This window comes from Pteropus alecto, unplaced genomic scaffold (assembly GCF_000325575.1).
Source record: "Pteropus alecto unplaced genomic scaffold, ASM32557v1 scaffold105, whole genome shotgun sequence".
In the NCBI taxonomy this organism is placed as follows: Eukaryota; Metazoa; Chordata; class Mammalia; order Chiroptera; family Pteropodidae; genus Pteropus; species Pteropus alecto.
The window spans coordinates 2,825,591-2,852,885 of NW_006436294.1; the positions used below are offsets into that span (position 1 = coordinate 2,825,591).

Below are 27,295 nucleotides of genomic sequence, written 5' to 3' on the forward strand. Positions count from 1 at the left end.
GAATGAGGGTCCTGGAGGGAGAGGCCAGTTGGCGTGCAGGAGGCTCTTCCCTTTGGGCCACGTAAGCCAGTCGATCTGAAGGTGCCTGAAGCATCCGTGGCAGAAAGGGGTGCGTGGATGGCGCCTTTGGGTTGGCTGAGGCAGCTACAACCGCATCACAGGTCGGCTTCGCCCTCCACCCATTCCGGCCTGCCTGCCTTCCTCAGAGCTGCGTCTCCTGAAAACGGTCCCGGATGAACTTTGTGTGCGACTACGTCTCAGGGTCCAGAGGAATCGCAGTCTGAGGCAGGTGGCACCGGAAGTGGTCCTGGGAAGCTGACTCTCAAATAGGATTTGAGAGAGACCACTTGCTGGCCGGCTGACAATGAGGACGGCTTCACCGGTGCTGCGACACCACAGATAGGTACATTTCTGGCACTAGAAGAACATGAGGAAAATGGTTTACTAGAAAGACAGCAGAAATGGTGTCTGTTTCAGAACACTGAACCTGATGGAGAGAAAACAGGCTCAGGACGAGAGCAGGGTGGGGCTGCTGTTCTGTGGGGCGAGGGGCAGACACGCCCGGGGCTGGAGCTGCGGTGGCAGTGGCTGTTCCTGACTGTGTCACTTTCCTCCTTGACTAGGATGGCGGGACTGAGGTTCTGGAGCCCGCAGCTCCCCTGACAGTTAAGGTCAGCCGTGTGGCCTCTGGTTACTGCTCCTGGAAGCTAGACCAGATCTGTTTCTTCGGCGATCCCGATGGCTCTGCAACTGAACGCTGGTCAGTCACAGCTCAGGTCTGTCTGACTGCAAAGCACGTGTTCTGTCCTCAGCGCCACATGGCGACGAGGAGAACTGAGCTCCCAATACCTAAAATGAACTAAATCGAGGGAATAACAAGTAGTGGGAGGGAGTTAGAAAGAGAAATGGGTTCAATTTAGGCACGAGGATCTTGAACTACTAGGGCGACAGCCAATGGGGCCCCCGGCAGAAATGTGAGGGTGAGGGACTGGCTGTCGTTAGAGCTCCTGGGCCTGGAAACGTAGACTCTGAATCTCCTCCGCGAAGGGATAACTCAAAGCAAGCACGGGCCTGGCTCTGACGGCCGAGGAAGTGTGCAGGAAGGAGGGCTGAGCACGGGGCTGCGGGCAACGAAAGGGCGTAGTGCAAACACTCGAAACTGCCATTTGCCAACAACACACCTGGGTTCAAATCCCGGTTCTATCTGCCTTGCACCAGCTGGTGATGCGGGGCAAGTTCCTTAACCTCCGTGCTTGGTTTAGGAGGGAGCTCTAAGCATCTCTCTTTCCTGGCTCCAACCCGGTTCTTTTGGAGGAGAGAGAAGTTGCTTTGCATCCCCAGGCTTGTTGCCTCATGTTTGCAAAATGACTTTTCACAGCTCTGGTCATTGTGTCCTCATAAAACCTTATTGGAGACAAAGAGAATGGGTGAAAAAGGTGGCTCTTCTTTACTACAAGGCGACTTTTCTCCACTCTTCATCAAATGTGTTCTTACACCTCACGGGCCAGGACTGGCTTACACGGTCACCCTTAGCTGCACGGGAAGCTGGGAACGGGCTTCCTTGTTTCATTACTACCTGGAAGCTTTTTTCTTGTTAGTCTCTCTCTTTAAAATGTTCTTCCTGCGGACTTGATGGCTCGCTCTCTCATTTCATTTAAGTTTCTGTTCAACTCTTGTTTAACCTCCCTAACTAAAATGTATCCTTCTCCATCACTGTATCCTCGCTCTGCCTTTTTTTTTGACAGAGCTCATTGATTGATTTACTGGCATGCTTAGCTACTTGAATGTAAGTTTACCAGAAAGCGAGCCCACAAGTGCAGGGATTCTGATATATACACATTACTATATCCTGGTACCCACAACAGGGCCTGGCACACACAAGCTGCCTCTATACGTATTTGTTGAATAAATGCATAAACATATGACCGAGTGATCTTTGCAACAGCCCTGAGTTATAGGAGCCAGATGAGGCATCACCCCCATTGCGACTGAGGAAACAGTGGCCTGAGAATGTCCAGCAGCTTGCTCAAGCTTTATAGCTAGCAAATAGCCCTGTGGAATTCTAGGATTTTGCATCTATTTCCCTCTATTAACCCACACCTGGTCTAAGAGTGAGGAAGTCGGGCTTCCTGTCCTGGTTTTGTGGAAAACTGTCATGTGACCTTGGGCAAATGAGAAAAGTTGAGTTTTCTAAACCTTGTTATTCTTATTGTGTAAATAAAGGCAGGGGGTGTTCTAAAACCTCCAAGGTCCCTCCTGGCTTTAACTTCGCATGTGTAAGTTCATCACTGTTACGATACACGCTTCCTGCCTTAGAAGAGAAACAGCAGAGAGTAAGCAAGGTGTAGGTGTCGAGCTCGATGGTCTCACATGGACCCAGCACAGTTCACATCAAGCTCCCTGTTCCCTGGCCGAGAACCAGGTGACTTGCGTATTTGCTAGGCAGCTGCCCCTTGTCCTTGCTAATTCTCTTGGGCAAAACATTTGGCTTCTCTAAACTTCAAATCTTTTTTGTGAAGATTAAGTGGGATAATATACCCAAAACGGAGTTGAAATTGCTTGTTGCTCTGCAATTGTTGTAGTGAGCATGGCCAACATAGACAAACTGGCCATGATTTCAAGGATGACAGTTTGAAGACTGTGATACGTATGTAGCTCCTACCATGAAAATACTGTTTAACTATGGAAATAGAGTAAACACAGAATCCACGCATTTTTTTTCTGGAAAATAAATTATTTAAACATACAATCTTGCACAGATCACTAAAGGCAGTAAGAACACAACCTGGCTGTTCTGACATTCCCTGGGGTGCTGCCTATTTACATGGTGAAGACGGGTTGTGTGTGCCCCGGCTCAGACCACAGGCGGGTGCACACATGCTTTTTGCTTACATTCTATTGATCACGTGGCCATACCTGGCTGCAAGGGGTACTGGGAAATTTAGTCTTTGGCTGGGGTGTCCCAGGCCTAAAAAAAAAACCGACTTTGAGAAGAGAACCAGCAGTGACCCACAGCTTGAGACCAGAGTTGGGCACGATTACATCTATGACTTAGTTCAAATATTTTACAAATCAAACGCGCTCTAAAATGTGAATGTGAGGTGAACATTAACCTTATATCATCAGTCCTTGACCTCTCAGACAATGAAATGGTCAAGTATGAAGGTGAACTGAAGTGAGGGCGTATAGATACAAAGCTATTGGATTTCCTAGGTCAACATTTTAAAAAAAACCTTTTATATCAGGAATATTGCAAATGTACACAAAAGTAGAGGAAACAGTGTAACAAATCTGCATGTACTTACTAAGCTTCAACTATTTTCAACTCACGGCCAGTCATGTTTCGTGCAACGCCCAGGATACCAGGGCGTTTCACACTCTCAGTTAATGGGTAGACACACCCCAGGGCCGTGCGACCACTGTTACCATACTTGCCACCATCTATTTTTTAAGTTAAACCATTAAGTTAAACCATCTTCCAACAATCCTACGAGACAGACACTACCATTTTGCAGGTGAAGAAATCTGAAAACAGTGCTTAAGTAACTTACCCAACACCACCCAGTAAGTTAAGCACCAGAGCTGGGATTCAAACCCACGGAGATCAGCTGCAGAGGCTGTGCCTTTGGCCATGACACCAGTGTATCCACCTAAGAATCACACTGTTCCACTGAACGCTAAACTGCTTATCCAGAGCTTCTGCCTTAGAATTGCTCCTGACATGCTGTTCCCAAGATAAATGAAGAGATACTTTCCTTAAAACACAATTCAGGTGCTCCACCTACCCTCACACAGAATGATTTACTGGAAGCCACATTCTAACATGTTTGTAATTTTGAAATGTCAGGCTCCTCTCCTTCTTTCTTAACTACTACTCATGAGCCTTTCCGAATCTTAGAACTGAGATCCTCCTAGAGCATACTATTAAGATAATTTCAAAGTGTTCTAAACAAGATCATAACTTTTAAAACACTGTTTACACTTATCCAATTTTTTCCTAATTAATTTATGTGAAGGGTGTGATAGTGCCCAGCAGAGAGCTCATTATAATTACTTCTTCATTTACTCTAAGAACTATAGAAAGTAGGTTGGACAGGCACCATAATCAGATTTGACAGATGAACAAACTGGAACATTGAAGGGCTCGCATTCCCTCAGCTGTGCCTTAAGATCCACTCCAACCTGAGGTCTCATGGTTCATACTGGTGCTTAATAAGCAAATCTCACAATTCTTCGGGTGTACACAATATTCCTTCCTAGAGAAAGATTTGGATTGCCGAGTTTGGACTGTGTCTGACCTGACTCTGATGGTCTGGAGGAAATAAAGGAGGTAGAGGCAGACCTTAGGGCAAACACCTTGCGAGGCTCCTGCCTCTGGGGACGTCTTTGCAGTGTCTGCAGCAGGCAAAGAAGACTGTGCTCCTCTGCAGTGGGGGTGGTGGGGGGAGGCGCTGCTTCTCCTGGTGTTGAGAGGAATCTGGGATTCAAGGTTCTCAGGTCTGTCCGTTCGATACCCCCATCCCACGTTTCCTCATCTGGGCCCTGACACTGACATCGGATTTGTTCTCCCCGATAACTGTGCTGCACTCAACTAGCCCCTGGGACTGAACTTCAGCAGTCTTCCTGTGGCTATGGAAAGAGCAGGGGGTGCAAGGGGAGGGGTCCCCATGCAGCCATAGAAGCATCCTCTCCCAGCATTCCTTGCGGTTGATAGTTGGCTAGCCATGCCTGCCATTTTCTTCTCCTTTTAGAGGAAAAAGACCAGTAACCAAAGTCAGCCAGTCCTACATTCCTTCTCGTTAACACTGACCACCTGTTTTTTTTAACTTGTCAGTACAAGCACAGAAACAATGCTTCGCCTTCCGCCATCATTCCAGCTCGGCACTGGTGGGGTCTTAGGAGGGGCGATGCCACCCCATGCCAGGGGCTAACATCACCTGCTCACTAACATTAACCGGAGCCCTGGCACTATCTGGTTGGCCATTTTTCACTCTCTTACTAGTTATTTTTTTGATTAAAAAATTATTTTGGTCCAGGTTTTCTGGCCACCTTCTGTGGAAAGATTTTTCCAAATTATTGATTCTCCCATTACCAGGAGAAAATCCCTCTATTATTTCCTCTCAGAGCACATAATGCTTAAAATTTGGCAGAAGAACTGTCCCCTATCCTAATAAAGGCACAACTACACATCGAAGTATGCATGTTCAACATGACAACAGGCAGAGAAGGGATCGACGGCCTAGAAGACAGGAAATGCTAGATTTTAGATTCACCTCATTTTGCTATCTTTATTATCACTACAATAAAACAGCAAAAGCTAGAACCTGAATAAAGCATTACGGTTAAAAAATATCTCCCAGTCAAAATGGCTACGCTGAGGACCTTTAAGCCAGCCCCTCGTGGTCGTTATTAATACTGCCCCCTTCTTCGCTATGAACAGATCACACTTCTTGATCTCACACACTATACATGCTGTTTCCAGCTCTTTTTCAAATCGCTACCCCTAAGTCTTCAGACACAAGTTGCTCTGTCTACACATCACCTGGCTTCGCATGCTCAACAATGTTGTGCTGTATTGTCACAGGCGTTTTACAGACATGGCAAGTCGGGCTTAAAGGAGAACTGCTCCCACACCAATTCCCAACCCAGGGTAATTCCCATGCTGCCATTTCACTTGTCCGCTTGGGGCAAATCAAAGCCACCCCTCCTCCTCCAGCTCAATTTTCTTGAAGAAAAATGAGATGATGACACCACACGACCACCACAGTTCCCTCTCATGTTCTGACATCTTCTGGAAGAGCTGAGCCTATTCAGCTAATGGGCTTCTGTGGCAGTTATATAAGAGGTCACAGGAAGAAAAGGGCTGGGAGTTTTTAGCAGGGAGAATTCTAAGCCTCTTCTCTCTACTCCGCTAAGGACCACCCTCAGATCACTTGGAATAAATAACGCTTTAACCATTCGCATGTGTTTTCCTACACCCATTTGTGGAATGTTTTGATGTTATTCAATGAAGGGTGGTATCTGCACGTCCAGATAATTACTGCAGAATATGGACTGGCTGGTGAGTGAGTACCAAATAAATATCATGACTTAGAAGGATAAGCTTTTTTAAGATAAGAAACAGATCAATCTCTGGAGAGTGAGATCCTCTTCATCCTTACAGAAATATCACACATGTTCTTACTTGAGGATGTAGTGGAAAGAGTATCTGAAATCAGGAATTCTGGATTTAGTTAAAATTCCTCTGCTATTAATTAGCTATGTGACTTTGAATCACAAATCTATTTGGGTTTTAATATTCTCCTTAGCACATAAGGATGAAATGAGATGTTGCAAACTCTACTTGTAAACTCTTTAATTACTGTTCGAATGTAAATTATCATCTTTTTATAACATCGACCTGGGCACTGAATAGAATAGCGAAGGGGGAAGCCGGAGAGCAGCTTTGCTCATCTTCTCCAGGAGAAGGAAAAAGCTTGGGGGTAGAAGCTAACATTTCAGGGGCAATTCTCTTTGCTTCCTATAATGTATTCACCTCTGACAGCAAGGCTGCTTACTGCACGGTCACTGGAACAGTAAAAAAAGTGGAAAATAGAGACTTAAGTCAGATGGACCTGGTCTAACTCCTATGGGAGCCACATGCTGTGTGTGGAAAGTTGCCAAGCCTCTCAAGACTGTGTGTTTATCTACAGAGTATAGGCATACCCTTTTAGGGTAATCATGAACATTTCCTGATATACCTCATGGAAAAGTGCCTAATAGTGTTCTGGACATGGTAGATGCTCAATAAATGCAAGTTCCATTTTCTCTTTCATATAGAGGAAATGCTGCATTTATGAATTTGACTTTGTTAACCATTTATTGAGAGTTCATCGAGATCTATCAATGGAATTACATGTGGTCAAGAAAAATTCAAGTGAAAATCTCCATAGAACTTCTTGCTTTTTATCTGGGAGAAGTAATGTTCCAGTTAGGCTATAAGGAAAAAGAAGCTAAAATATTGTCTAAGTGCGATTTTGAAAACTGTGTGCGTTATACAGTAATATATACTAAGTAACACGGCTTCCAATTCATTCCATTCTATGTTTTATTGACTCTATCTTGTAGCTCTTAAATATAAAACACTCTTTCTTTCAAGATGATTTGCCATTTAAAAGAAAAAAAAAATGCAAGCAAAACAAAGCATACTGGCCTCCTTCCTTCCAGCTTTTAAATTACCCCCATTTAACCCCAGAATAACCCGAAGAGCAGCATCATTTAGCTGAAACATCAGCTTAAACTTTTCTATGGCTTCCCAGCTGAATTGTCATTTGTAAGCCTTTTAAAAATTAATTATTAAAACCATTTCCATTAGTCTTCCGTTTGGCCTTCATGCAATCATTTTTCTTTTGCTGTTTAACAGTGAAAAACCACCAGCATTAGCTATAAATACATAGCACCAGATATGTGGAGAAGGCATATGACTCACGCTGGACTGTTCCCTAGGGCTAACTTAGCCATGACTGCATTTTGGGAAGTGGTGTCAGGTCCCCGCTTCACCGATAGGCAAATTCCAAACCAGCCGGCCACATGGAAAGACTTTTCTTCTTCGTCAGTTCCTCAGGTGCTCTCCTCCTTGGTTCAAGGTATTGGTCAATTACTTCCGTCTATCCATCCAGTAAACATTTTTATTACCAGATATGTGCCTAACACTGGAGGAAGACCGTCAAATAAGAAAAGGTGTTCCCGTCCTCACAGGAACACAATCGCAGTGTGAGAGAGTCAGACAAATAATTGACTATCATGATTTAGTAACCTCCATGACAAAGGAATAAAATGAAAGGTCAGAGATTGCTGGGAAAAGATCATGTCAAGGACAATTAATTGCCATTTAAATAAAGGGTCCAGAGAATGGGGGAGCATTTCCAACAGCATATGCAAAGGCACAGGATGCAAAATAGAAGGACTTTCTGGAGAACTAAGCATGGCTCGGAACGGCTGGATTGGAGGGTGCTTTGAGGGTAGTGGCCGCAGATGAGAGTAAAGAAGGTGGGCTCGCACGTGCCTTACACGTTAGGCTTCGGCAGGAGATTACTTTTTAAAGAATAAGTGCCACTATAAATAACAGCTAAAAACCACTGGTCTAGGGAACGGTCTATGCTGAATGGAGGAGTTTGAGCCTCATCCTCAGGTTAAGGTGTTAGAGACGGTCTTGTTTTTGCTTCATTCTCCACAGGACAGTGAGTCTCAACAGCAGTGAGTTTAGATCATGAAAAACCTGTGTAAGAAAGGAAACCTGCCAGAACTGGCTGGTGGAATGTGGGGTAAAATGTTGCAAAACACTGCGCACAGGTAGACGCAGTGTGGGGTGCAGTGAAGGTGCAGGGACATGCTTATCTGGTGGCTCACACACCCTGGTGACCAGCAGAGAAGGCACAGGTAGAGGAAATCCACCATGCATACTTTTATTTGTGTTATTAAAAACATGGAAACCCAACAGGTACAGCACGCACAGGAGAATCCAAAACGAGGTTCTCCTGGCTCGTTACCATTTTTATTACAAAAGTTTGGCTTCAAGGTCAGGATTTAGTTCTCTTTACAAATCACTGCCAACAGTGATCAAAAAAGTATAAATATCTGTTTTATAAGCCTTCTAAAGTTAGGGGGAAAGCCTTTAAAATTGTATTTGATCGCGTTATGATAAACTCCCTCTTACAGTCTTTGCAGTAGTAATGAGGTCAGTGCTGCTTTAAAATGAAGCTTGTCATCTACACCAATCTATCTTTTCCAAAGTATTTCTATATTGACAATTTTATACCCACAACCCAAAAGGTAGGACAAATGTGGTGACTGAGGCTCAATACACTCACGTAACTGCACATCATCAGTAAACCATGTAGCAGGAAGGCAGAATCCGTGTCCACCGAACCCTATCCTAGTGTTTCCAAACCCCGACCCGGCCACCATCCTCAACACCTACTTTAAAAAGGATTTTTAAAAAATCAGTTGCCATGCACAAAACGCTTAAATACTTCTCTGACATGTTTACGAATTATGAAAGTTACATCATAGTCTTTATCCTGACCTTGGAGTTGGGCTTTGTTCTTGGAAATAGAATCTTCCATAGTTTCCTAGTTTCTTCTTCAATTCTCCATACTGTCTCAGTAACTTTCCCATTCACCTACCCATTGCTTGTCCTGGGACCAAATGACTGCCAGAACCAGCACAGCCAGTGTGAGTGCCCTCATTTCCAAGACACGTTTTGGCCTGATGAGGTAGGGAACCCAGCAAAGGGCATAGTTATCACTTCCCCTCACCAACCACGCTCATTCTCCTTCACCTACCAAACCCTAGCTATCCTGTGGGCCTCCTTAAAGACCTACCTGCTTCACGAAGGCCCCCCTAACCGGTACAGTCCACGCCGGTGTTTTCCTTCACTAATCTCCTATAATACCATTTCTCCTTCCCAGACTATTCGCCACTCAGAGCCTAGCTTTCCTGTTGGTTTCATGAAGCATGTTTTGAAACCAGAAATAACAGGCTCAAATGCTAGCTCTGGACCGCTTAGATTTTAAGTTAACTTTTTTGAGCCTGTTTCCATAGAGAAAACAAGGAATAATACCTCGTCAGGCAGATGTGAGGACAATTAATATATTAAGTACTTAGCTTCCCTCCACCTAACGCATGTAGCTGCTCAATAAATGCTACATTGAAAAAAAGGGCAGAATCTATGTCTTATTCTCTCATCTCTCTTATAACCTGATGTGGCTACAAAGAAAAAAACTAGCTGAATGACAGTTACTTTTATTCATAGCTGACACAAGTCACCTTTGGTCTCAGGAAACCAAAGACAGTGTTTTTTTCCCTTCGCAATTACATCCAGCCCACGTGAGTGTCATCACTGTCAGGGTGATAGGAATACTTTAATAAGGCTCATTTACATAGTATTTTATCACTTATAAAGGGCTTTCTTTTGGCATTCATCATCTGAGTCTCCCAGTAACTCCTGGAATACAGGCAGGGAAGCTGCCACTAGATTTTACACACTAGAAATCTGAGTTCTGTGTGGTTGATATTAGTAGTTCCACTTTTACCCTAATTTACAGTTAATAAAGCATTTTAAAAACCACTTTCTTATTTGATTACTTAAGATCCTAATGGCACTTACATTTTAATACTTTTAAAATCTCCCAGACATCGGTGGACACTAAAATTAGCATATCTATGGCTACAAGAACAAAGATATTTTTAGGAGAAAAACAAATTAAGTATATTGCCTCCACTGCAGACTGACAGTGAAGTTAGCAGCAGCCCCAGCATAAAGAAAATTAAGCCCTGAGAAAACAATGCTTTCCTATTTGGAAAAGAGCTAGCTGTATGAATTCCTAGAGAGTTTCTTTTTTTCTTACTAACCTAAATTCTCAAAGTTCTTCCATTTATACATTCACAAAGTTGAAAGAGAACTGGCTATGTCTCTGGAACGTGGGAAGCAGCCCTTTATGCCTTTATGTTTAAAGAATCGGCTTTCAAGCTTCCACAGTTCAAAGCAACTAAACCTGCCAGGACCACCGTACCTCCTACAGAACGCATCTTTAAATAAATAAGAATTCAGCATGACCTTGGGCACTTCGCCTACCAAGGCCAGTTTCTTAACTTAGAACAGGAGGAATTTGAAGAAGCTGAGGTGTTTAATACAATCATTCTATAATTCTGAGCTAAGCTGATTTAAGAAAATAAATGAAAAAAATGTTAGTATATTTTCATTTGTTTTACAAGGTCTGATTTTTTCCAAGTCACTTTTTAAGGATGACAATGTGACAAAGAAGTCTTACCGTCTATTCTATCCCAGCCCCCCAACCCCCACACCCAAGAGCTCTCCACTATCCTGAAGTTCATGGGTATCCTCCCTATGGGGGTGTCTATGTTTTACACATGCACTTACTCATTTAACGATCCCTTCAGTTACATAAATAGTATCGAAATGTATTATCCTTCTCTTACTTTTTTTCACTTAAAAGTTTGAGATTTTATATCAATGTTCATCCACTTTAACTGTTATGATTTCACTGTATGAAATCACATAGGTGATTTATTTGCTACATTTCTGCATGAGTTGGCTAAAGTTTTCTGTAAAGGGCCAGACAGCAAATCATTTAGGCTTCGCAGGACACATGTGGGTTTCTATCGCATATGTATTTTAAATAACCCTTTAAACGTGGTATGTAGGGGTCCCCAAGACTACCCTCTAGTTCAGTAACTCATAGAAATCAGAAAAAATGGTTAATGGTTATGCTAACAGTTACAATGTATTATAGCAAAAATATATTTAATAAAAGCATACAGGGAAGACTCCAGGAGACCGGGTGCAAGCTTCTGTGGCTCTATGAGACACTGCACAGCCAGCACTTAATTCTTCCAGGTGTGATGTGGGGCAACACAAACGAACACTGCTAGCTGGGGAGACTCACCTGAGACTTCATGTCCAGGGTTTTTATTGGGGGTCAGCCTCATGGACAGGCGGCACCCACGTAGCTAACCCTACTACTTCCAGCACCTCCAGAGCACGGTGGCACTGCATGGCACAAGGCCCCCGCCGCAGCTCACTGTGAGCAGAAACCATTCCAAGCCTCAGACGTTATCTCTCAGGGGCTGGGCAAGGGCCGGACTTATCTTTGGAATGTGCAGGATTTGAATAAGCCAGATCTGCTAAGTCAATCCTTCCTCACACACATCAAAACCATTCTTAGTTCACCGGCCATGGACTGAATTTGACTGGAGACTCTACTGCTAGGGTCATATAAGTTACGTTTCCCCCCTATTATTTCAAACATTGCTGTAAGAAGCATCCCTGTACATGTCTTATTGTATATACACACAATATACTGTGGGAACAATGACAGGTACCATGCTTCAGAAATAAAAATATGAAATCAGAAATATGTGAAATATGTGACTCTTTCTAAAAGGAAATTATGATGCTAGTCACTAGAACTTAAAGATTATTTTAAAATGCAAGACTATAAAATATCAGCCTTTCTTAAAGAGGAAACTGAATTTATGATCTAGTGAACTAAATATAAAATCTGTGTTAGATATTAAGAGATTAAAGCAAAGGTCTCAAGAAATATTAAATTTAAGTATCGTATGTATTTTATCATGAGACAAATTGCTGTTGTGTTTTTCTATTACATAAAGAGAAAGGAGCATTTTTGTCAAATTATTTTATTACATATTTATTTTCTCCTAATCTGAACTGTAACCTCTGTGTGAAGAAATGTCAAGGTTATGAAATAAGTCATAGATAACTGTAGAAAGTCAAGACATGACCAATGTAGGAGACTGTAGTTCAAACTATACTTAATGTTAAAGCATTTTAAAATCTTCAAAAGTAGCTAAATTTAAAACAAAACATTTACCTTTTTTCTATCTAGAGCTAAGACTTTGTTTCTAGCTTATTCTATCATTTCAAAAATTATCTTCAAGCGTGTCTGACAGACATTAGTAAATTCTCTCCCAGTGACACTAGAATAGAGGACCAAGAGGGCAGAGAATGCTGAGCTTTAGTCTGGCTTTGCCGCCAGCATCTTACTGTGGCCAGCACGTTAAGAGGGTGCTCACGGTCATTTTAAGTTAAGCATGGACACCACGCAGATGAGACTGCAGTGTCCACCCGAACTCCCTCCCACAGACTCTTCCAGCCCTCCTGTGCAGCCCCTGAGTAGCACTCCGCTGCCCGCCTCGCAAGCTGCACCCGCCCCGGGTCTCGGATCTATGCAGAGGTCTCCGCCTGGCTTCTCTGCATTTTGTCAGGTCACGGCTCTTGCTATTTAAGTCCCAGAGTCCACTGGTGAGACTCGGCCAAGAATCTCATCCCCTGGTCAGGAGCTTGCAGCTCCTGAGCTGACAGAGCTATCCAGATTATATTAAGACCTGGCATCTGGACTAAGTTTTGAAGAAAGGAGTATTTCCCGAGTACTTCGTATGTGCCTGGAAGTGTGCTAAGTGATTTATCTGGATTATCTAATTGAAGCCCTATTACAATTTAGGAGCTAGGAAACCCCATTTTATAGATAAGTCCAGGCGGTTTAACCTGAATTCACTCTGCTAAAAATTATGCTCTATTGCCACAAATAAAATAAACCCAAGCACACAATGAACTAGATCACTGGAGGGAGTTGCAGAGGTAAAGAAACCTATAAGACTGTGATGTTCTCATTTATATACACAGAGTATGAGGTCAGCATGCTTCAGGAATTAGCCAAAGTCACATAATACAGAGATATATTCTTTATTCTTTCAAGGGCCTGTCTGTTGCATGATCATCTTTCCCTGAACACACTATTCTCTTCCTGCTTTTCCCTTTAACTTCTTCAAACGCTCTACTGGCATGAACAGTATCTCAAATCATATGTCAACTGTGATTTAAGAAGTCAGCGAATGAGCGCGGTACAAGGACACATGATTTAATAAGGTTAGCCTATACTTAAAACAAGATATTTACTATAAGCATCAGTATTTTATAAGCAATGATCTAAAAAGACTGAGAAACAAGTAAAACAGGTTTGCCAACGTTTATGAACTCTGCTGCTCACACACTCAACATACTATATACAGAAGTAAAGACAGACGTTCGTTCCAGTCCCGGGGGGTCTGGCTCGGAGCACCATCTCTAACCCCGTACTACGTGGCCACGTTCTCTAAGCCCGTACGACGTGGCCACGTTACGTTTCTAAGCACTCTGATTTGTTTTTTCCAATGTCAGCCCTGGGAGTCTTCTATCTGCCTTAACTGCCTGAGTTATGTTCGATCCCTTTTTTTTACATATGAACAAACAGTACAAACTTGTACAAATCTTGTTTGTTCACTTTGAAGCTATAAGTTTGAATGACTTCCTTAGGGTAATAATGAAAACGTTATCGTTCTTATTCTACATGCACTTTAAAAAATATGCTTCACTTTAGGCTCAAGGTGGACAATTATTAATAATGGTCAGGATTCTAGTGCAGACGACTTTGCTCAAGACCAGTGTACAACTGTAATCTCCTGTTCTGGTTTAGGTTTAACATAAACCAGCAACTGGGGATGCACTTTCTTAGTATCATTGCCTTTATTTCTCACCTTAAGGTGAAGATCCAATTATAAACCGTACTGATTCTAGAACTCTAACAATATGAAAATGACAAGAGCCAAAAATATCAGCAAACATCTCTCAGACAGGGATAAAAGTCACATTTACTTGGAAGCAAAGCATACACTGGTCCTGAAAAGGTATAAAAATCTGGGCCACACATTTGATCACATACTTTTAAAAAATTATAGATGTTCCACTCTAGGTCGACTGCATATAAGGGGGGACTTCTTCCATGTATTTATTTTTTTAATCTCCACAAGCTGACTCTGACTGACACCCTGGATGTGAACCACTGAAGGTGCCCAGTGCACTACCCCTGCAGTCAGGGACCTCCGTCACTTCACCTGCTCTGTGATTACAAGCAAATTAACTTCTCGGAGTCCCAGCTTCCTGAACTGTAAAATGTACTAATAACGGTTACCCTAAAGAGTTGCTGCAAAGGTTTGATGAGAACACACATGAAAGTACCTAGAAAAGTATCTACCATTAACAGGTGTTCCATATGCACTGTGGTATTTATGAATACTCAGAGAGTAATACTGGAAGGTGTATTTAAATGAGTGACAAAATTTAGAGGAACACTTAAAGACTAAGGATTGTTAATGCAAAGATGAAGAATTGACAGAACAGACTTGACTTTTTATATAAGTTCTGTGATTTAAAAAATTTGGTCTGAATAGTATCTTAAACAGATCTTTTAAGTAACTAAAAGTCAAATCTGAAGTAGTGAGAAAGCATTGTTTCTCAAGATTTATTTTTCTTCTTATGTAAAATACTGGTGCTGTATAATCAATGACATTTATTAGCTTTGATGAAATGTAATTTAAAAGATAAAGGATAATATATTTAGGATAATGTATTTACAATGTTAAGGGTAGAAAGGGCCTTCTTAAAAAAGACAACAAAACCCAGAAACCACGAAAGACTACATAACAGTTTAAGTTAAAAAAAACAAAAACAAAAAAAACACACAACAGGTAACAGATTCGAAGGAAATATTTACAACACATATGACATAGAAAAACATTTACAAAGTATACAGAGTCACTAGAAAGCAGTAAGAACAAGTTAACCAACCAAAAGAAATATGGGCAAAAGGTATGAACGTGCAATCAAAAACATAAAAATGAAAGAAGCGGCCATAACGATAGGAAAACACGTTAACCTCACTTTCAGACAAGGGAATACAATAAAAAAAGATGTACCATTTTGCAATCATCAGATCAGCAAAAATGAAAAGACTGAACATGTCTTGGGGCAGGGAAGTGAGGAAACTGCACTCTCTCTACTGCTCATGAAAGTATAAACTGGCACAGGCTCTCACCATTAATTTAGCAGTATCTGTATGTATTTTAAATAGACATGTTCCCTGACACAGCAATCACACCTTTATACACTGTCCTGGAGAAACAGTCACACCTATGCCTCCAAATATTTTTATTTTGCAGGACTGCCTATAACAGTGAAATATCAGAGCAACCTAAGGGTCTACCAATAGGAAGTAAATATGTTATGGTGTGTGTGTGTGTGTGTGTGTGTGTGTGTGTGTGTGTGCGCGCGCACACACACACACACACAGGGAATTTAAAAAACATGACACGTAGATATGGAAAATATGGAAAGATATGGAAAATTCTCCAAAACACACATATATAGGATGACTGCGTGACATTACAAGCCCCATCCACAGCAGCTGGGCTATGTGTGTAAAAACACGAGAGTCTGGAAGAATTTTCACTGTTGACAATTTAGAGGGCCAGCAAGGAGCGCTGTGGGAAGTGGCTGTCATGCGCAGGAAGGCGCGCTGCACACCTTGCTCTAAGCATTACAGAACGAGCACCCAGTCTGATAGTTACCTGAAGCTGAAGGATTTGCCAATACCCAGTCCACATGCTCCTGTCTTTACTAGAAAGTAACTCAGTATTCTGGTTAATGCGGAATCTTTTTGTGCTACCGACTACACACAGAAGATACTTTGAAGCAGGTGACTGTTCAATATAAACAAGATACCCAAACAAACATTTTCAAAGATAACATACAGATTAAGAAAAACTTATTCTGTCAAAATAAAGGCAATTGTATATCTTTAAGGACCTTTTATATTTTATACTTTTTAAGTCAAAGAAACTTTACAAAAATCTTTTTTTTTTTTTTCCTGGAGAATTTGAACTCATAAATTTGCATGGAGGACAAATAACAAAGGAACTTTTTCAAACTACTTTTAAAAAACAAATAGCCCAAATCTTGTTTTTAAATATTTTTAGACAGTAGGACGAATACTAAACACATAGCTTAACAGTCTTTAAAGAATCCCTCTGAATCAAGCAAGGAAAGGTCAGCCCTTTTAAACCGGTTGTAACTGCATCTGGTCAGCCCCGAGGCAGTTCAGGAGCAGAACAGGTTCTACTTACTGCTCAGATTCTGATTCGTGGAACAGTTTTCCTTGGCCTCACAGGAATACTGTGTATTAAATCATAAAAATACCTTTGGGACTGGTTCTTTTCCATAAAAATTAAAGGAAGTTAAGGCTAATAAAAAAGTAATCCTAATTTATATACATATAAAATGCTAAATGTGAAACTGCTGTTCGTTTCATAATGTACTGGTAGCTTTGTAAAGAATTAAAAGTAAAAACAACAACAACAACAACAAGTGAGCAGTGGACAATCTGTGATGGCTTTTGGTTGGGGAAAAATCTTAGGGAAAAATCTGGAAAAAATAAAGAAAAACAACAACAACAACAACAAAAAGACACTTATATTTTAACCGAAAATGTGATATTACCATATTTCTAGTTTAAAAAAATATTAAGCCATTAACAAGAAAGAGATCATATGGTGGCTTACTGTAATTTTGCATAATATTTTGCACTGAATAATGCTTTGACCTTTATCAAAAAGGAAATCACTTTTTAAAAAAATTGAAATAAACAGAACTACAATGTAAAGTCTCGTATATCACAGATTCCCCATTTTAACCGACATTTTCAATTACTGAAGTCTATAGGAGACATTTGTTTAGAACCATAAAATTCTACTATTGGGAATTGATGAGATGAAAAGATATCATGAAACAGGGGGAGGTTAACCAATTTATGCCAAACGCTTAGTAAATAATGAGAGAGAGATCAAGTCTCCAAATGACAGAAAGTGGTTTAATTTCAGAACACATCTAAATATTATCAAAGAAATACAACTTTATATTGTATCCTCTATCAATCAAATAACAAATGGCAATTGAGAGCAATGGTGACATTTTAACATTTACCCAGATTCTGTAACATTTAAAACTGAAAAGCACATGTTCATCAGAAAATAAATTCCTTTTACATTTCTAATAAACGTGCAATTTTTAAAGAAATCGAGGTATTTTCCTAGAACAGTGGGGGACAGGTCAGTATAATTTACAATATTTCACTATATTAATTAAAATAAGATAAATACTCGATTTTTCATCAAACCACAACTCAACTTTCATACAGAACTTTTTCTAAATGATAGAGTCAAAGCTGATAACCAACACGATCACAGACCCATTATATTATCAGCAAAGTATGTAATATAAGTACATGACCATTAAACAAAAGAAAAAAGAACAATGAATTAAAAAAACACTAGAATAAGGAATTTAACCTACAGGCCATCTGGTAGCCTAAACCACACGACATGCTAAATAGTTTTTATATCCAAGAATATGAAAAAAATTTCTGTATTTTATTCACTGAGGTTCAAAAGTAAATTAATGGGGACTCCCAATATGCTTAGTTGGAAAAATGCATTTCATAAAACTATCTTTAGATTATTTTATGCTTCCATAATACATTGCAATTTTTCTTGAAGTATTAAAAATTACAAAATGATTCAAGCATGTGGCAAGTTTCAAATGAATATGTGGAGCTCACTAAAATATATGTTTTGAATCTAAGAACATAATATAATAGCACCCACTTAATAACAAAGAAAACAATGAAATAGTTCACTGAACAGATAAATCATAATTAGATAGTACTCACCTTTTCAAGAACAAGTCTCCAAGCCTTCATTTTGCATTATTTAATTGTGAATTTCTCATATAACACATAGACATCTCCCATAGGAGGAGCATCAAATATGAATTCTATGCTGGATTTAGGCACAGATAAGAGATTACAGACACTTTCCAAGCTGCTAGAATAACGTGTACTTCTTAATTTTGGTTTTGTGGTTGCTGTTTGTTTTGTTTTTACCTATACAGAATGTGGATGTGTCACTAAAAAATGGAAAGTAAAGCTGACTTCATGGAATTGAAAACCAAAGCCATAGAAAATTAATTTTATATATTTTCAATAAAAGCATGAAGTACGAAAGTATCATTTAAATCAAATAATATATATCTAGAACTAATTATTAGGTGTTGTCTTTAAATTCAGAAATGTATGGCACGACTACAGAAAAAATAAAGAATGACAAACATGCTTTAAAATAATAACAACAACAATAATAATAATAGCAACTACCATTTATCAATAGCTTAGTTTATAGCAGGAATTATTCTAACACTCTATTGATATTAAATCATTTATATTAACTCATTTACTCTCATAACAATCCTATTAGTAGGTACTGTTGTAATCCCGATTTAGCAAATTGAGAAAACTGAGGCACAGAGATTAATAACTTCCCCAAAGTAACAGAGTTAATAAGGGGCAGAACAAGGATATGAATTCAAGAAGCTGGGCTTCAAAACTCTATCACTAAATCACAGTGGGATCCATAATTCGAACCATTTCCATTAAACCAGCAAGTTGGCAAGATCTTCATTGCTAAAGTAAAAACAAGTTATGTCTACTCGAAACGTAATGGCGATTATTTATCGAACATCTAAAATTTGTTATGAACTGTATTAGACATTGTAGCTAGTAACAGCTAGCTTTTATTGAGTATTAATGTGATGGCAGTGACTAATGAACCACTTTACATTCATCATATAGGTCAACCCTTACAACAATCCTGTGAAGTAGGTACTGTACTTATTTTGCAAATGAGAACAGCACTGAGGTGTGAAACAAGTTCCCGGCCTCCTCCAAATCACTTAGCAAATTCACTGGTAGAGCCCAGCTGGATACAGATATTTGATGTCAAAGCCCATGCTTGTGGAAGTACGCTGTGATGCCTACAAATTGGACCCAAGCACCAAACAAGGGCACTCTTTTGTCCCAATACGCAGTCTTATGTCATGTTAGACAGAATAACACAACTGAAAAGACAGAATAGTAATTTAAATTTATAGTAATTACATTAAAAAGTCAAGCCTCTGTATACTCTTCTTGCCAAACCCCATATCAGTGTTCGTGGTTGCTATTCCAAGGCAGCTGAAGTAAACATCCACCTCCCAGCCAATCCATGTATTACAGCTGAGTGTAGGATGTTTACATGAACTGAACTTGGTTTAAAACAGGACTTTCGAAACCCTTTACTGTGTTTATATTGGTCTTTTACCCAAGACTCAAATTTATATTAAGGTACATATGATGAATTATTATTATATTTTAAAGAGATAACTTTACAGAAATCTGTTGAGAAAAGAAGTTACCATGATTCACATAAAAAGCAAAAATCAACTTGAAAGGTATTTTGAGACTAAGTTGATCCAAGGAAAAGGCAGAAATGACATTCTTTTCGCTGAAGTAATTTATGGCAATTCATGCAGACATTCTGTAAATGTTCCAGATCTAAATGTGGCTGATGATTTTATAGCCTCTCATCTTCCTATATCCCTCTCTTCAAAGGAACTGAACTTGCATTTACAGGAACCCATGTGATGGCCAGTATGGTACATAAATCACCCATTTTTCCTCATTAAGAAGATTCTTGTTTGAGGTAAGAGACAAAGTTAATAAAACACCTCCAAGAAGCTCAAAGCTTAGCGGTTGCCTTTCTTTACCTCATTCCTCTCGGCCTTCCCTCTGCCTCTCCCCATCTTTCCCCACCCCCCCATCTGGCAGGAGCACTCCCCCTGCACTCATCCTTTCCACCTTCTGCTGTCCCACGTGCTCTCAACCTGCTGCGCAGAAACGCGCCCCCCCTCCGCATTCCTCTGAATTAAAACATAGCAACACAAATACCTCTGTGTAGCATTAAAAGTGGCCCTATCAAGACACTTATCTCAAAGAGGAAATCCCCAAATTTGGAAGTAAAATTAAATAGAAGAACCATTGCCAGAAAACTCTAAAATATCTTTGGAATCTCGCAGGCATGTCCAGATCTCAGAAACCTCCTAAGAATCTACCTGGCCTCTTATCCCTTTCTGGCTACTTCTCCTTGAAGCATCATTTCTCAAGGTGAAATACACACACACACACACGCACACACAATCACATCTCTTTTTTGTTTTTTCTATGAGTATATTTTCTGTTTTAACTACTCCTACTGCAACAGTATTTTATTTTCCTACTTTTCTTTGCGATTATATTCAAACAGGTTTTTGCGTGCTAGACAATTAATATGATACTTTCTCTGGCAGAAAAACGGGTCTCAAGTTTCTAACGAACCATTTTAAAATCAAACTTTTGGATTCCTACATGTTTTAAATTGTGGATGTTATGTATTTTTCAGTTACTCAGCGAGCATCACACCGAACGGGAAAGAGGACGCGAGGTGAGCTCCGCGGTTTGGAAAGCATGGATGCAGAACAGCCGCTTTGGCAGCGCTTGGCAACTCAGGAGGAAAAAATGTACTTCTCAAGCCCTACCCCTTATTAGCTACGTTACCCCAGTTCCTCTTGCAGGGCCCAACGGTCTGCGTTTTAATGACTAAGCCCTCCAAGGAATTCTGATACACATTAACATGCAAAAACCAGTGGGCTAATTGTTTCACCAAATATGCTGAAAGCCAAAGCAGAGACAGCAATGAGCATGCAATTATTAGGGAGTTTGTAAAATGCTACAGATTAAAAAAAGAGGCGACGTCAGACCATGTATCTTATGTCCACTCATACTTAACCAAGCTGGGAAAACTGTGGCAGAGACGATCTGAAGCAGTATGATTTTAAAAAGTAATTAAGCTTAGACTGATATTCAAACTTGATTTTCTCCCCCTGAATAATGCACAGCAAATAAAGGCACGTTCATTCTGTGAATGAAGTTTTAACCGGGGGAGTGAAGGGAGGCAGAGTCAGAATGTGCCACATGCAGTGAGGGGGGCATGCTGGGATTTAGAGTTCACTGTCTACTTCCGGTCACCCCACACCCTCTGACTCAGGCCCTGAGACCAATGAGGACCAACTCAATAATGATTTTAACAAAGAATATCTGTACACAAGCATATCTAGTTAGAAATTAACTTGAAGACACAATTTTTTAGTTGTTTCCTTAAAAAAGTAACCTCTAAGTAATCTCAAAACAAATACTAAGGAAACAATCGTCATTTTCAGCACAGTGTTCAGTAAGTAAAAACACTTTACTTTTAATATTAGATTTTTAAAATCTCCTTAAATAGTAAAGAATTTTGAGCTTTCTATGACCTGTCAATAAAGATCACAAACGTTTTCCTCAGTACTAAGCTTAAGGATGGGAAACCAAGTTTTTACAGGTTTACTGGCAAATACCAATGACAATATTTTAAAGCATTTGTCCTAAATAACTGCTAAATTTGTAAGCCAATGAAAAGTTTGTAGTTCTTCAAAATTAAAACATAAAGAGGTCATCTGCAAATGACTAAAAGGCTAGACTCAAATGCATGCAGCAAGGGCATCCAGAATTAAAGCTGACATGGTTCCTAATCCACCTCATCAGGGCAGAACGCAGAACAAATGTTACATGGCACAGACTGTTCCATCAATCCTGCATGTCCAGGGAGAACTGGACCAGCTAGGTAGAGGATAACAGCTTTATGCACAATACCTACTCCATTTTTAGCTTAGATTTGGGCTATCGTTTTGAAAAATATTTCAAATAACCGCTTGCAAATTTTTAAACTAGGCAGTTCCTATCCAACTTACTGAATTTTAAAGCTACATAACCACTTTTTCATAAGAAATAAACAATGTCACATATAACCAGAGAACTCTTTGCCGGAGAACACTTCCTGGGTTCTCAGAAATGGCTCATCCGCTCGCGGCTCTCCGGAATCGAGGACTTCCGATGTGCTACAGCACAGGGTCGCAGGATGCACAACACACCTGCTTTATTCAGAGTTCAGGAGGCAAAGATGTTTGACGCCTGCGAATCTAGCTTGGAAATTACAGACTACAGAGCTCCCTGCGTCTGAAGCAAACAGCCACACCCTCCTCCCTCCACTCTTGGCCAAGCAGGTCTTACGAGCCACCTCCCTGACGGAGGAGCGTGCAGAAATCAATGCTGCTGCGCAGGCTCATGTGGAGCAGCTACGTTACGACCCAAACCGTCACTCACTCATCTGGATAAAAGGTAAAGTGAAACAGCAGACTGTGCCGCGATAAAATAAAACCATTGGCACAGCCCTCGGCGGGCAACGTGCTTTACTTACGTTCATGCCCGCAGAAAGCCTGGACTCGAATCAAGGAAGCGTGCATGTGAAGGTTAGATGAGCACGAATTTTATCTTTTGGTTTAATTATGCACTGAACCTAACACAGTATGATGTTTAGCAATTTAATAATAAATTATAACAGTGTCAATGCTTTACTGGATAGAAAAATGTCAATAAAATAGAAATGTTTCCCAGTGTCTAAAAGACAGCTAGAAATATAACACATTTTTTAAACTCAGAAAAAAGCTGTTATAAAATTATACATTATCCATTAGTCCATATTGAATGCCACCTACGAGAAAAGCTGTGTTATTGAGGTCTGTGGAGAAACACCAAAATATAGACACAGTAACCTGCCCCACAAGGCATCCATACTCTCCTAAAGAGAAAAGGCCAGCAATAACCTGAAAACACTTATGAAAATACACTTCATAAACTGAGGGGAATATAACCCATGGTAAATGTTAAGTAGGCTCAGTGGTCTGAAGTCATGTCATCTTTTAGAGAGGAGAGTACTGATTAGGAACTGTGATATCATTCAGAGCGAGAACAAGAAGCTGGCGGGGGGTGAGGGGCGCGCTGAGAGGAGGGAGACAAAGTCTACACACACATCTCTTTTCTACAGAGAAAACTAAAACTTCTCGGTTGTACGCTGCTGGGTGGTAGTGGTAAATTTATTCTCCAAAACTTCTAATGGAGGAAATCAGTCTCCGGAACTGAGAGAAAGTTAAAACTCTAGCCTACTAAGAAAAGCAACAGATGATTAAAAGTCCACTCATAGGGCAAAAACAGAAATAAGAAAAACAACATTGAACTCAGTTGTCTAAGGCCCCGCAGCAGCATCTGAAGTCTGGGAGGCTCGGACGGCATCTGCTACAGATGTCCTGTTGTCAGGGCCGCATGCCACAGCAAACCCTGCCAGAGCAGAGCAGCGAAGGAAGGAACCGAACGGCCTCTGCTCTTTTCCCACACACTTCACGGCCTCCCCAGTTCCACTCCTCAGGTATAATTCCAGCAAAACGACGTGTGTGCGAAGCCGGCAGCAGCAAACATCTGACTGAAAGCTGAGCTCGGTCTTACAGCTTCCAGTCGGGGATGTTTACAACAACAGACTCGACAAAAGGAAAAGACATGAATGTCGCCAGTCACCATCTTTATCCAAAGATTTAAAGGTTCCTTAGTACTCGATGATACCTGTGACAACTTGTAACAAAAATGATAAAGTCAATACTACTGTCAAAAGAATAAGTGATTCATCAATCGTTAATTTTTCATAAATAACCAAATTAAAAAAAGAAGAGATGCATCATTAATTTACCTTGGCATATATGCAACATTTCAGTGTTACCGAGTTATCCTACATGAAGATAAATTTTTCTATTTAAAAATGCAAAAATTAATTTTTCTCTCCCTAAATGTAGAGCTTCAAAATAATAAACGACACATTCGAATGATAACCCTAATGATTAGTGACCACAATCTGCCCCCAAAGCCCCAATTTATGCCTGTTGCTCTCATATTACTATTAAAAGTGACTTCGTTCATTAACGACAACATCCTAGTTTTGATTGCTAACACAGTGGGTTTTACTGGTCGTGGTTCTATCTCAGTAAGAGTCTAATATTTTCTTCCACTTTCCCCAAGTGATTTAGGTTAAGAATGTACAGTGCATGGAAATGAACAAAGCAAAGTAGATAAGAGAAACAAACTCATGACCTTGGCTTTGTTTAGAAAGCAATACACTGAAACCATTTTGTTTCTCACATCACTTTCTTAAAGAAAGACTAGGTGAAATATAGTAAATCTATATTCCCCTAAAAACCAATATTTGCTTTAATCTAAAACATGTACCTTAAAAAAAAAAAAAAAACTATTAAAACAATTAGAGCCTACAGTTAAGTCACAGCAATTTCCAAGAAATGAACATACACGCATACATACACAAGCATGCATATGTACACACACACACACACACACACACACACACTCTGCAGGATAACTACTAAAAACAACAATGCACACAATTTTAAAAGGCTCCTAATTTTCTAATAGCAATTTATTTGAGAAATAAAGGAGTATGGATTTTGGTCACTGCTATTTACCCTGTGGTAATATTTAAAGGTCGCTTGCTGAAATATTTTTTTCTTTGTTTAAATGTTGTAAATAACTCTATTATAGAAATAATGCTGGAAATAATGAGGAAAGTACATGTGGTCTCTATGGATACAAGATGACCTTTGCTGTTTCTGGAGACGAATACTTTAAAAAAAAAAATCTAGTGACTATTTACAACAAAGACTATTCAAGCTGTTCTACAATTGAAATTTCCAGATTTAAATTAGGAAAAAAAAAATAGTTATTTCATGCCTAGGTGGGCACATGATACTTGACTAATTAGGATGCTGCATGTTAAGCTGCAGTGAACCAGTTATTACAACTCTCTCCTTAAATCAATCTCCCTCTCTGTTCTCAGTTTAATTTTATTAAAGGTTGATCAGAGCTACTATATTTAACTCACACGTATAATACATGGAATCTTTTCTTCAGGGTTATTAGGACATTCTGTCAAAAGCTGTACATTTGTATATGATATATTCCTAAAGACAGCTGAAAATTAAGTGTATAGAAGTTGAATAATTATATAGAAGAAAATTAATTATAAAATATCTTCTATAATTACAAATATCTTCTAGACATAATCTTTGATTATAATATATAAATTTTCTTTAATTTTGTTCTTTTATTCACAATCAAATACACAGTAAGCAGGTCAAATCTAATTAGGGTATAGCTGAGACCAAACATTTACCATTTCTGGCATGCTTAACGTCTATCTTTGTCACAAACATATCATGTATTTGAGAGTTATCCTTCTTACTACCAGTGTTAGCACATTACTTTTCCACTATTAATTTTTATAATAATAGGCAAAATATACATTATATACATACAAACAATCTGCTGTCCAGACAGAAACAGATTATTACTGAACTGTTGGTTGGAACAGTACTACTGTGCAGAAACTGTCAACTCAATTTGTCAAAGGCAGTTTATGAGTATCCATATAATATATGCCATATCGCATTTTGCCAGATTCTGTCATACCACAGATCTCTCAAGTACAATGTTGAAAATAAGTTAGATACCTAAATACATTTCTTTCAACGTGACAATCCATAATGATGACATTATCCCCTAAAAGTATTATTATAAGGAAGTTTTACTGAGTTTAGAAAAGTTTACTAACATACATAAGAAAAGTCAACAAGAATCATTATTTCATAATGTTAGAAGATAAACATGTTGCAAAAAAATCAAGTAAAATTCTCAATTGGCCTAGATTTTGCAGTCTCTAAAAGAAATCTGGTAATTCGCTGAAATTCAGTGGTGCCTAGGGACTATCTCAGAAATGGCATGCCACAATTTTGACCCTGAACTTTGAAACAGGCAGGGTGGCTGGAAGGATAGGTTCAAGTAGTAACAAGTCTTAAGGGAGACATGGCGGTGATACAGAAAAAACTTGACATAAACCTGTGGAAAACAGGTAAAGGAGCAGGAAACGCCCATGTTAAAAGAGAAAAAACCCACATATACCCCAAAAGACATTCTATTCTCATTTTCAACACATTCATTAATACTTACCATCCTCTATATACCTCATGTAAAAGAAACAACAGCAACAAAGGAAAATAAAGTGATGTTTAAGTCAATAAACTCAATTTATTTGGAAAATTTATAAAGTAGCAAAACGCTTAAAACAGAATGGTGAAAAGAACATGCTTCCTGTTCTTTGAAGCTTATTTATTCATTATTACTAATTGCCTTTTGCAACAAAGGCTTCAAAGTGCTTTCATACAGTTTCTCATCTTAGCCTCATAACTAGTTTTAAGAGTAGAACAGGTGTTATTCCTACTCCATAAACAAGAAGAAGGTGCACATTGGAAAAATGATTTGACCAAACTCAGCCACTAAGGACTATGAGCTACTCTCTAGGCAGTACCTACTCCCTCTGAGGACAAATAAGCCTGGCAAACTGCAGTCTGTGAGGCTGTGACAAGTCAGGGGCAATAAGGATCTACTACTACCGCCATCACCAGCACCTCCATCACGATCACGACCACAACCACGACCACCATCCTCATTCCTCCTCTTCCTATTAAAGGAGCCCCATCCACCTTCCTGGATTCTGAAAATACCTGAAAGCAGTAACATGGTGAAAGAAAATGTGACAAAGAAGTTAGAGGATGGAAGGAATAAACAGTAACAGAGTTAAGATCATCCTACTTATGCTCCAAACAAACCTCACAAACATGAAACCATCAATGCTGACGACTGGGAGGCAGAGGCGCTGACACTCCCTGGCACAGGGCACTGAAAAGGGCGAACAGCAGGCAGACAAGGCAACAGAGGTGTGCGGAGAGCACTGGAGTCCAACTCGGTCAATCAGGATGTCTTTAGGAACTTGTGTACAATGTCTAACAAAAAATTATAAGAACTCCAACAACCAAAATCTGTCATTCTCAGTTCAGTAAAAATGAGCACTTCTGTACTGCTAGCACGACAGGGGCAACAAGGACGCGTTCAGCAAGCGCCGGAAGGCACATTTCTCTTTGATCTTTTGAAATGACCAGCATACACAGTGCTCAGAGTCTCTCACTGTGACGAAGTGACCACATGCACCCTTAATGTCATATTCCTAT

The 27,295-nt window shown here is 39.9% G+C and overlaps 1 long non-coding RNA gene across 3 annotated transcripts in view; it reads right to left on the reverse strand.

The window, feature by feature from the left end:
- Positions 1-19: 19 nt before the first annotated feature.
- The window catches only part of LOC112480534, a 43,455-nt gene continuing 16,179 nt past the window's right edge, over positions 20-27,295 (reverse strand). The window contains exons 2-3 of one of the 3 annotated variants that reach the window (XR_003046623.1): positions 1,182-1,404; positions 20-417 (exon numbers count right to left, since the gene is read on the reverse strand). This is a non-coding gene — a long non-coding RNA (uncharacterized LOC112480534). Of the gene's footprint in view, positions 1,405-27,295 lie in introns of all 3 variants that reach the window. The other 2 variants (XR_003046621.1, XR_003046622.1) reach the window with 2 other exon arrangements.